The sequence below is a fragment of the Oryza sativa genome, chromosome 7 (genome assembly GCF_034140825.1).
Source record: "Oryza sativa Japonica Group chromosome 7, ASM3414082v1".
Taxonomy (NCBI): Eukaryota; Viridiplantae; Streptophyta; class Magnoliopsida; order Poales; family Poaceae; genus Oryza; species Oryza sativa.
The window spans coordinates 20556483-20567143 of NC_089041.1; positions in this window are offsets into that span (position 1 = coordinate 20556483).

The following is a 10661-nucleotide window of genomic DNA, read 5'->3' on the forward strand; positions in this document are numbered from 1 at the left end:
ATTAGTATATTCACAATTCACAAATGAGTGAATGACTAACACATGAGTTACAGAACATGTCAATGCTCTACCTTTACATGCATGTCTCTCACTTTTTGTTCGATGTAAAATAAGTGTTCCCAACCAGCCGATGCCACTAGCTTATCAGCATGATCAGATGGGCTATCTACCAACTCCTTTTAATTACATCATGGATGTACCTGTTAACTCAGTTACCTGATATGTAGCTAATTAGCTATAGCTATTACTACCCACGAGTAGCTAATTAATTAGCAAATGCAATGCTAAAAATTTAGGGTTATCTTGATGCTAAAAGAATTTCATTCTAAGGAGATAAAGTGGATAAACATAAAGGCAGCATATATGTGCAATGACCATGCTTGCAGCCCATGAACAAGTAGTGGTTAGGGAGTAGCTTTCATGAAGGGAGAATAGTTAAGTGCTTGACTGTTGCCAAGATTTGAAAGCTAAAGGACTTATTAACAAACCAATTAAATTTTTAAGGGCTAGATGACCTCCCCCTAATTTGGCACCTTTAGCTTGTCCCTTCATGCATGTTAAAACATTATTTTCTTTCACCATCTTTCGTAGCCTTATCAATCGATCTTAGGAGTTAGGTTTGCAAGCATGAAGTCTTGAGAGCTACACCTATGTATAGCCTTTTCGTTTGTACGTCTCATGCATGGTTCATCTTGTTACTGTCTGAACACTTGACTACTGATCCAAATAACCAATTGCCCGCTGTCTAGATCAAAGAAAAGAACGAATTCTACGTCGTCAACTACTGTGCGATGTTAATTAATCTGAGATTTCGACATTGCTAATAAATGAATGTGGGACATCATATCGTGTACTTAAAATGAAAAAAAAAAGGTTTTGAGAAATATATTGACATGCAATTCTTTTGCGCATTCGCGAAAAATAATGACTGAAAGTACATGATGTTATTATGGCAAAGTAATTGCTCTATCCTCATCACGCTTGGAGGTCCCTCAATAACGACATGTTTTTTTTCTTTTGATGTGTCTATTGATTAACATGAATTATTCAAGAGCACGCAGCTGAATTCAATATATAGTTTCTGGCCGGTTATCACTGTAGCTCATTATTCATTCTTAAAATATATAGCGAGAAAATACATGTAGTGGAAACCACATGTGTAGTAGTGAATCCTGGACGTAGGATAAGAAAATTGATGCATGCGATTGTTCACGTCATACTAATTTACTTTTACTGGTCACATATATTTTCCCTAGTGTAACCGGGCAACCGAACCTTTCAAAAAAAATTTGCTGGGTAAGTTATCCAGCATAACTAAATTTGTATGTTTTTAACTGAACCTGTTGCCCCATAAAGATATATGAAGAGATCAGATTAATTAGCATCTTAATCTAAATGTTCTTCTGCATTTTTCATCTTATGAGTTCTTATATATGAACAGGAAATATATTAATTAGCTTCAGAACTTAAAATTAGTATTTTTAGATGACAGTACTTCAAAGTTAAAATTAGTTGATACCCTTTCATGTGTGCTACCAGTTTATTTTGATAGAAGCCTTTTGGTGGAGCTCCAGCTGCAAGAATTCTTTGCACCGCACCATCTTGTTCATATTTTAGATCACGAAGAATAGATGCTTAAATCATTATATTTTAACCTATAAACTCCAAAATCTAGAGGTTTGAGGTTTGCCAAACAAGCCCTAAGAATAGTACATTGCACTTGTAGATTTGGGCCATATATGTTGGCCTGCATGTTACTGAAGCTTCCAACCAAAAGGTGGCTAGCTCTGAAAATAAATAATAAATAAACAAAAGAGATTATCTTAATCCCCAATCCTTATTAGGTACCATCCTAATCACTACTTAGACAGTGTCTTGTCCCTTAAAGAACATCTTGAAGACTAATTAATCACTCTGGCCTGAATCATCATCAGTTATGTCGTAATGCACCCTTCACAGAAAGTTAGAAACAAGTGGAACAAAGATAGCCTCTTGAATGTCCTTGAGGACTAGTGTTTGGAGAAGATTTTTTTTTTTTTTGGGGGGGGGGGGGGTGGGAATGGAAAAAAAAATATAATGAACTCAAACTGAGAAAACTGTCATGTGTCCATGTGCACGGCATTAAGGTTGTTGGCACATATGAGAAAAAAAATTGAAATATGTTATCTTATCCACGTCTTGGCTGCCCGTGTATCCATGATTTATATTCTCCGGCCGTCTGAATTTAAAATCGCAACAAGTTGGAAATTATTTTGCGGAATGGTGCAAAACATCAAAGAATTTACAAGAAGTCAATGTTCACCAATATTTTATTTTATATTTCAGGGACAATTATCCCGTCGCAAGGAAGTGAAATTATGATTCTTTTGTATGTTGATGTAATCATGTTACCGTCAAACAACTGAAGCTATATGACCTGCTACAGTGCTCCTCAGGTTTTCAGATACCAAAACTAGATTGATTCCTGGGGTCTTGTTGGCCCTAGTTCTCAGCTTTAATTTGAGGAGAGGAACAACACAAAAAGTAGACTGTTTTCTGCCAAAACATTGAAAAGACAATTCATGTTTCTTTTTGCCTTTTCCCCATAACTACTTATTGATCAACGCAAATCTTCTGTATTAAATTATCTGTAAATAATTGAATCACAACTTTAGATATACTCCCTCCATAAAAAAAAATCCAATCCTAACTATGAATCTAGACAAGTGCTTATCTATGTTCATATCTAAATTTATATTTTTAAACGGCTTCTCAAACTAACTTCCAATATGAAATATACAAAGTACAAAATTTCAGTAGCTAGGCCGGTGCAGTTTTCCTCATTACATTACACTGTCCTGTCGAAGTGTCGAACCGTCTTTCAGAGGTTCAGTTGATGGTGCATGGATCAACCACAAGTTGTTGCATGTTTTTTCATCCCCTTTTCTTTTCTTTTCTTTTTTCTTTTTCTTCAGAGATGGCAACAGTTTGTTGTACTGACAAGAAGGTTTCCGTACGAGTGATGGATGCTTCACCTACCAAGAGAGAGAGAGCTAATTGGTGAGTGACAAAGAACATAATATGTTGGAGCTAGCTCACATGCATGCTGCCTTGGCTTGTTTCCTTTTCTTTTTGCAGGCTCGTTTTTTTTCTCTCCTATCCATACAGGAGGTTAGTACAGTTGGCCTGTTGGATTGCTCCATTTCTCAAACAAATGCTGGATTGTGCTCACTCACAAATCATGGCTCATTAGAACATACATGTGAGAATCTTGAGATGTCGTGATCACATAAAGCTTCATACCGTTGTTAGCTTCAGAGAGGGAACCATGCATCTTTTTTTTTCTTCAAAAATACGCAAAAGAATTATGCATCTTCATATTAAAATTTTAAAGTTTTTCTTAAAAAAGAAATTTTACAGTCATTGAGAGATACCAAAAGTTTTAGCGCAAATTTGGTACCTACTAGTATCTCCTTAAGGACTGCAAAATCACTCTTTCGGAAAGGCTATGCTCATGAAAATAAGAAAAACGCATCACGTTACGTGCCAACACCACTACCACACCCTTACACACCCTTATCTTGGTTTGATCTATGCAACAAAATAGTAAGCTGCATTATTCAGAGTTCAGACACACACTGATGAGATGGGTCAAATAATCAAATTTGAATTCAGAGTTTGATCTTTCTGTAAAATAATTTGTCAACTCAAATGGTCTCTATTCGTTCTTTAAAAGGTGTTCTCTCCTCAGCCTAAGAATTTTAGAAGGTTGGTGCTCGATCCTTGTATACAGATGAATAGATCGGCAAGTACAGAGTTGCAACTTGAGTATAATTTAATCCCAGATGTAGGCATTTCAGCGTATTCCAGCAACTGCATTATATATCTTGTTCTTTTCTTTTTGGAGCACTTGGTAGGTACTCAATCGATTTATGGAGAAAATACTGGATTAATTTGTTAATTCTGGACAAACAATATAATATTCTGCAAGATTTCAACAGAAATTCTGTTAGTCGTCTAGATATATAGCATGACTAGAGAAATCAAGAAAAGATTGCAAGATTCCATAGGAAATATGAAAAATGTCTGAACCAACTGCCAAGATGGAGAGGTATGGGAGGAACCACGAAATCTTTGATTGTGTTATTTGTCTTTGTCCCAGTTACCCCGTATCTTTGACAAGATTGCAATCCGTTTTTTTTTTTTGTCATTTGTCATCTGATTCAAGGGATGATGGTTTTTTCACATAGAATACACGGCAATCATTGGATAGAGCTGCCCACCACTACAAAATCCACGACTTAGGTTTGCATAGAAAAATTACAAGGAAAATGCAAACGCATATGCGCTGGTTAAACTAAGTATTTAAGAAATTATTGGTAGTCAAAATTATAAAAATTTAATCAAATTTTATCTTAAACTTTAAATATGTGTGACCGGAGAAAATAACTACTTCGTTTCAGGTTATAAGATGTTTTAACTTTAGTCAAAGTCAAACAGCTTTAAGTTTGACTAAGTTTATAAAACAAATAGTAATATTTTCAACCCAAGATAAATTTATTATGAAAATATATTCAATTATTGATTTGATGAAACTAATTTAGTATTATAAATATTACTATATTTGTCTATAAACTTAGTCAAATTTGAAACAGTTTGATTTTGACCAAAGTCAAAACGTCGTATAACCTGAAACGGAGGGAGTATTAATTAAGCCATCAAAACTCACTCAGTCTCGAGCTTTGGCCCAAGGCTTGGACCAAACCATAATATTTTGTGCTATTTTTATTTGCACCTATACGGTGGAAATAAGGTTTAACTCGTAGAAAATGCTTATTATTTAGAGGCTTATTGGCAATCTAATTTTGCTCACAGGCTCAATCTTTTTTTAAATAAACTCGCATGCTCAATCTAGTTTATGGGAAGTTTGCTCGGAGAAACGCTCAGATATCTTCCGAGGCTAATTATTCACATCTTTTTGGAAGTTTGCTTGGACTGATAGGGATTGGGCATCTCAAATTAATGGGCCCTGACTGAATCTAGGACTATTGTACAGTATACTAGTAGCCCTTAACTTATGCCTTTATGAAAGAAAAAAAAGGCATACTACCTTGAGGGTAAATGGTGCCGTGGTAGTTTAGGCTGCATTGCGGAGGACACGGAAAACAAAGCACGTGATTATTATAGTGAGATTAATTAAGTATGAGAAAAAAACTTGAAAAACTGATTAATATTATTTTTAAAACAACTTTCATATAGAAAACTTTTATAAAAAATACACCGTTTAGCAGTTTGAAAAGGAGAAAAGTGAGTTGGGAAAGAGGGGTAAACAACACAGCCTTAGTATAGGCATATGGATTTCAGCTAAGGCCTTGTTTAGTTCCCAAGAATTTTTGGATTTAGTTGTCACATCGGATATACGGACACACATTTGAAGTATTAAACGTAGTCTAATAATAAAATAAATTACAGATTCCGCCAGAAAACTGCAAAACAAATTTATTAAGCCTAATTAATCCGCCATTAGCAAATATTTACGGTAGCACCATATTGTTAAATCATGGCGTAATTAGGCTTAAAAGATTCGTCTCGCAATTTACACGCAAACTGTGTAATTATTTTTTTTCTTTTGTCTATATTTAATACTCCATATATGTATCCAAACATTCGATGTGATGGGTAGAAAGTTTTTGTTTTTGAAAACTAAACAGAGCCTAAACATGTGAAAATTCTACCTTGAGGTCAGATGATGAGATGAGCCCACATTTAACTCGCCCGCGGTGGATGGGATTGCCAAATTAACCAAGTTGGCCTAAAAACATATTACGAAACAAAGCTGGTGAAAGATCTATGGTGTTAACTAAATCTGCGAGGCAGTTCCTATATGTAGTAAAAAAGAAAAGTTAGTTTTTCTATTTAGTGTTTGGTGATGTATTATGAAAGTACATTGCATATAGCTTGTTAATTCAACATGGTGGACCGGCCGCTCAATGCAAATACTGGTGTTGATGGGCCATCTAGCTACAATTTTCATTCATCTTATCTTCACATGGGCTGGCTGGGGTCTTGCCGTCTTGGACATAGATGTTTGATGGGTTTACATGTCACATTGTTTAGAGAGAAGGCTATATATTGTCACAGAAGCTTGTCTATAGATTCTCTTTCCTATCAGGGGTTAACCTCAAGCTCCTATACGCCATTGATCAGCATGTATGAACAGCTACGACGAAAGAGAGCCATGAAGCAACAGGAAGTTTGGACATTATCTGAGTTCCAACCTACGGCTTCGGAACCCTTCCCTTTCCACACACAGATCTCAACGACACATCAGTATTATATGATTAATTAAGTGTTAGCTTAAAAAGCTCGAAAAATAAATCATTATTATTTTTTAAAGCAACTTTCGTATGGAAATTCTTTTACAAATATATACTGTTTAGTAGTTTGGAAAGCATATACATGGAAAATAAATATTGGGAAAATGGAGTATAGAACAAAGATCTAAACAAGGAGGAGGCAGATCAATAACATTGTCAATTGGTGGTTGAAACAGTTGACTGAAGATGGAAGCCCCTTGAAGAGAAGGGCATGGCACATCTGCAAGATTTCAGTATGTTAAAGCGTTCGCGCCTTGTTCATGATCTGTGCACTTGTAGTCTTGTACTACTGTTGTACTTGCTTCATCAGATGCTGAACTATATATTCTGAGTTTTATGTATGATTCAGCTCAAATTTGACCCAAGTTACACTTAATGAATCAAATGATTTATATATTTAAAGAAATAGTGAATTCCTCTAATTACCTAAGCAAACATATATGGACACCATATGTTGTGGCTGTAAGCCTGTGTAAACCCTCTGAAGGGCATATCCGTTTGGGGACAAAACGAGCTAAGTGTTGGAAACTCATGAAAATCATACCTAAAAGTTTTATAAATTTATGAAAAAAACTACATATAGGTGTAGATATAAAATACATTTTCACAATTCTCCAGTTCAAACTTAACTTTATTTAGGTGTAACAAAAAAGACAAATTTCAGGTGAATAGTGTCCTCTTACTATTAACCTGAAATTTGTCTTTTTTTTCCTCTTAAACGAAGTTGAGTTTAGAGTTGAGATTTGGTGAGAATGTATTTCATATCTACACCTATCTCTAGTATTTTTTTTCATGAATTTACGAAACTTTTTGATATGATTTTCATGAGTTTTCAACACTTAACTCGTTTTCATGAAAATATGTCCTCTTTCGTTTTGGAGGAAATTCAAAGGTTTTGGATTCCTAAGGATTAATTCATATGAGTATCATTCGGTTAATAAGAATGTAGGTATAGGAAACAAAGTTTTTTTTTACAAGTTATAGAGAGAAAACATAGACACTTTTTCATCCACTCAAACCTTTTTGGAAAATTCCTATGGATTGAAGTTTTCATGCATTCCTATTCCTCCACTTTTACTATTCCTATATGTTTAAATTCCTCCAAAATGAATAGGCCCTAAGATCAGTAGACGTCATTGAAATCCTAGATTAAGTTTGTTTTTTTACTGTCCTTGTCTTTGCTCAGGTTGCAGTTTTCTTTTAAAAAACGATGTCGGAATTGGGATTTCTTTTCTTGACACACATTACATTTAGGCGCAAATACTCACTCTATAAACAAACACGCTCTATCCATATGAACACCTTTCAAGGTCTGATCTGACATATTTAAAGTCATTATAAGTATCTCGTCGTTGATAGGTACATCATCTATAATTAAAGAAAATAATTAGTAATAAATACAAGTACCGGTGCTAAGTAACGTACTACTAGAAATTGATGTATGATTAAAGGAATATGTTCCATATATGTAGGTACAACTGTGTTAGAGCTAGAGATATAGTACTATCAATATTCAATTCTTCCAAAAAAATTTGCTTTTATGCTAGCTGGACCCAACCAAGCATTTCTATCGCCTACTTTGATTTTTGTCGAGCAACAACTGATTTTTGACCTTATTCGATGGGGCTTGCATATGGAAGAAACCGTGTATGCCATATTTTTTTATAAGTAAAGCACACAACCTGTAAACCTAGAAATATATCACTTATAGAACCGGATATGTTAGGGTAGTTCCAACCCTCTATTTCAGCTAGCTTACATAGCATTAAATATCGTGTGACATAAGAAGAAAAACTAAGGTGGCAAGAGAGTTAATAAGAATAACGGCAAAAGATAAAGAAACCAGCTCTATGCAAGAAACAAGAATTAACACAAGGAGCAAGGGAGATGAGATTAGATAAGAATTTATTTTGAAGAAACCATTTTGGGCATACAATTTTTATACGTAGTACCTATATGATATATGATATGGCGAGTATGATAAGTACCATATAGTTTCTAGGTCGGGATTTTCCTTATATCCATCGACTTTTAAAACCAATTATAATACTTTCTTAAGAGCTATTTAATTTAGTCTTTGATAACAATCCGGCCCAGGTGGGGTCGGCCGAGACCCAATAACTTAAGGTTACCCGGACCCCAACAGTTCTTAGGCACACCCACTCGGGGAACCCAATTTCCCTAAAAGACTAGTCCAATAGGGGAATGGTGGCTCTCCCTTTTAAGGTGGCTTCTTCCTCCCAAACTAAGCAAGGTGGGATTATTCAAAGGCTCACATGGTCGCTGCCCGAGCTAAGCAAGGTGGGCTCACACGGTCGCCGCCCGAGCTAAGCAAGGTGGGATTATTCAAAGGCTCACACGGTTGCCACCCGACTTTGGCGTCTTTGCCAGCGGGTAATAGTGGAGGATGTCCTCATCATTCCCACCCTCTTAACAAGGGCCCAGCTCTGATACCAAATGATAACAATCCGGCCCAGGTGGGGTCGGCCGAGGCCTAATAACTTAAGGTTGCCGTATCAAATGATAACAATCCAGCTCAGGTGGGGTCGGCCAAGGCCTAATAACTTAAGGTTGCCCGGACCCCAACAGTTCTTAGGCACACCCACTCGGGGAAAGGCCTAATCTCTCTAAAAGACTAGTCCAATAAGGGAAGGGTGGCTCTCCCTTTTAAGGTGGCTTCTTCCTCCCAAGCTAAGCAAGGTGGGATTATTCAAAGGCTCACACGGTCGCCGCCCGACTTTGGCGTCTTTGCCAGCGGGTAATAGTGGAGGATGTCCTCATCAGTCTTCATGTTGTAGCATATATTGTTGCCGCACCGAAAATTTGTTTTAAACATACTTAAATCATCTAGTTAGCATTTTAAACCATAAAAGTCAAAAGGACATGCTGGTATTTGGATGGCAAAATCACCATTAATAAATGGTTGGTGGTGTTTGAACTTGTTTTGATATTTCTTCCATAAAAAAATACCTCTCATGCTTTGATCTCAACCATCCATTTGTCATATGCATTTACAATCCACTAAGAATAGTTATTGCTATAAAGCTTAATGTGCATTGAACTATAACACATAGTCATTGGATCCCTCTCATGTTTGATACATAAAAAATCTAAGGGCATATTTGGGGGAGCTTAAGATTCTGAGAAGCAACTGGTTGGTAGCCAGCTTCTGAGAATCTGGAAAAGCTGGGTTTCCCAGCTTCTGACTTATAGTTCATCTTCTGGATTCTACAACTACAGCTTCTTAGAATCTGGACCAAAAGCTGTACTGTTTGGGGGAGCTTATGATTCTGGGAGAAGCTGCAGCAGATAGAAGCTCCCCCAAACAGGCCTTAAGTGTTATGTAGTATTCCCCCGTCCCTAAATATAAGGGATTTTGGTTGGATGTGACGCATCCTAATACTACGAATCTGGACATAGAGTATATCCAGATTCGTAGTACTAGAATACACCACATCCAACTAAAATCCCTTATAATTAAGGATGGATGGAGTATTGTATTTTCACATCAACTACTATAGAACAAATATAGATTATTTAGATATCTATATCTATATATCCTACTATAGTTGGAACCATAAACTTGACATGCATTGAGCCATGTCATCTAGATAGGGATGCAAGCGGGGCGGGCAAGCGGGTTTTTTTTTCCCGCTTATCCCACTTCTAGTTCATTTTTCTTCTAAATTTTGTACTATGATGTAAAAAATACACTAGCAAGCGGGTTTTTATGCGGGTAGCGGGACTACCCACTTGCATCCCTACATCTAGAAAATAGTAGCTTTTTGATCCATCTCATGCTTTCATCTCAACCATCCATATGCCATATGCATTTACAATCCACTAAATATAGTTAATTGTTATAAAATTTAATGTACATTGAACCATGACATCTAGAAAAGTAATAACCATTGGATTCCTCTCATGATTGATACATAACCATTCAGGTGCCATATACAGTTGCAAATTTTCTTTAAAGGGCCATCAATAGAATATCATTTTTTAGTTTAAAAGTAAAGGTGGTATATACGCGTAAATTTGCGTTGCCTTGAAAGTAACATATTGTTGTGAACTTAATATTGGTTTTGTAAACTTAATTTAGCATAAATTGATAGTTTAAAAGTTTAGTAAAATTTCACTTTGGGTCACCTTTTATTACCGGTATTTCTCTTTGGATCACTATTTAACCAATGTTTTCACTTTGGATCGAGTAATATTACTTTTGCTGCATTTTGGATTGCCCTTACTCTCTTTCAAGCATACGAATGATTTTGAGTACGCCAACTCTGATTCGTCAGTGAACTC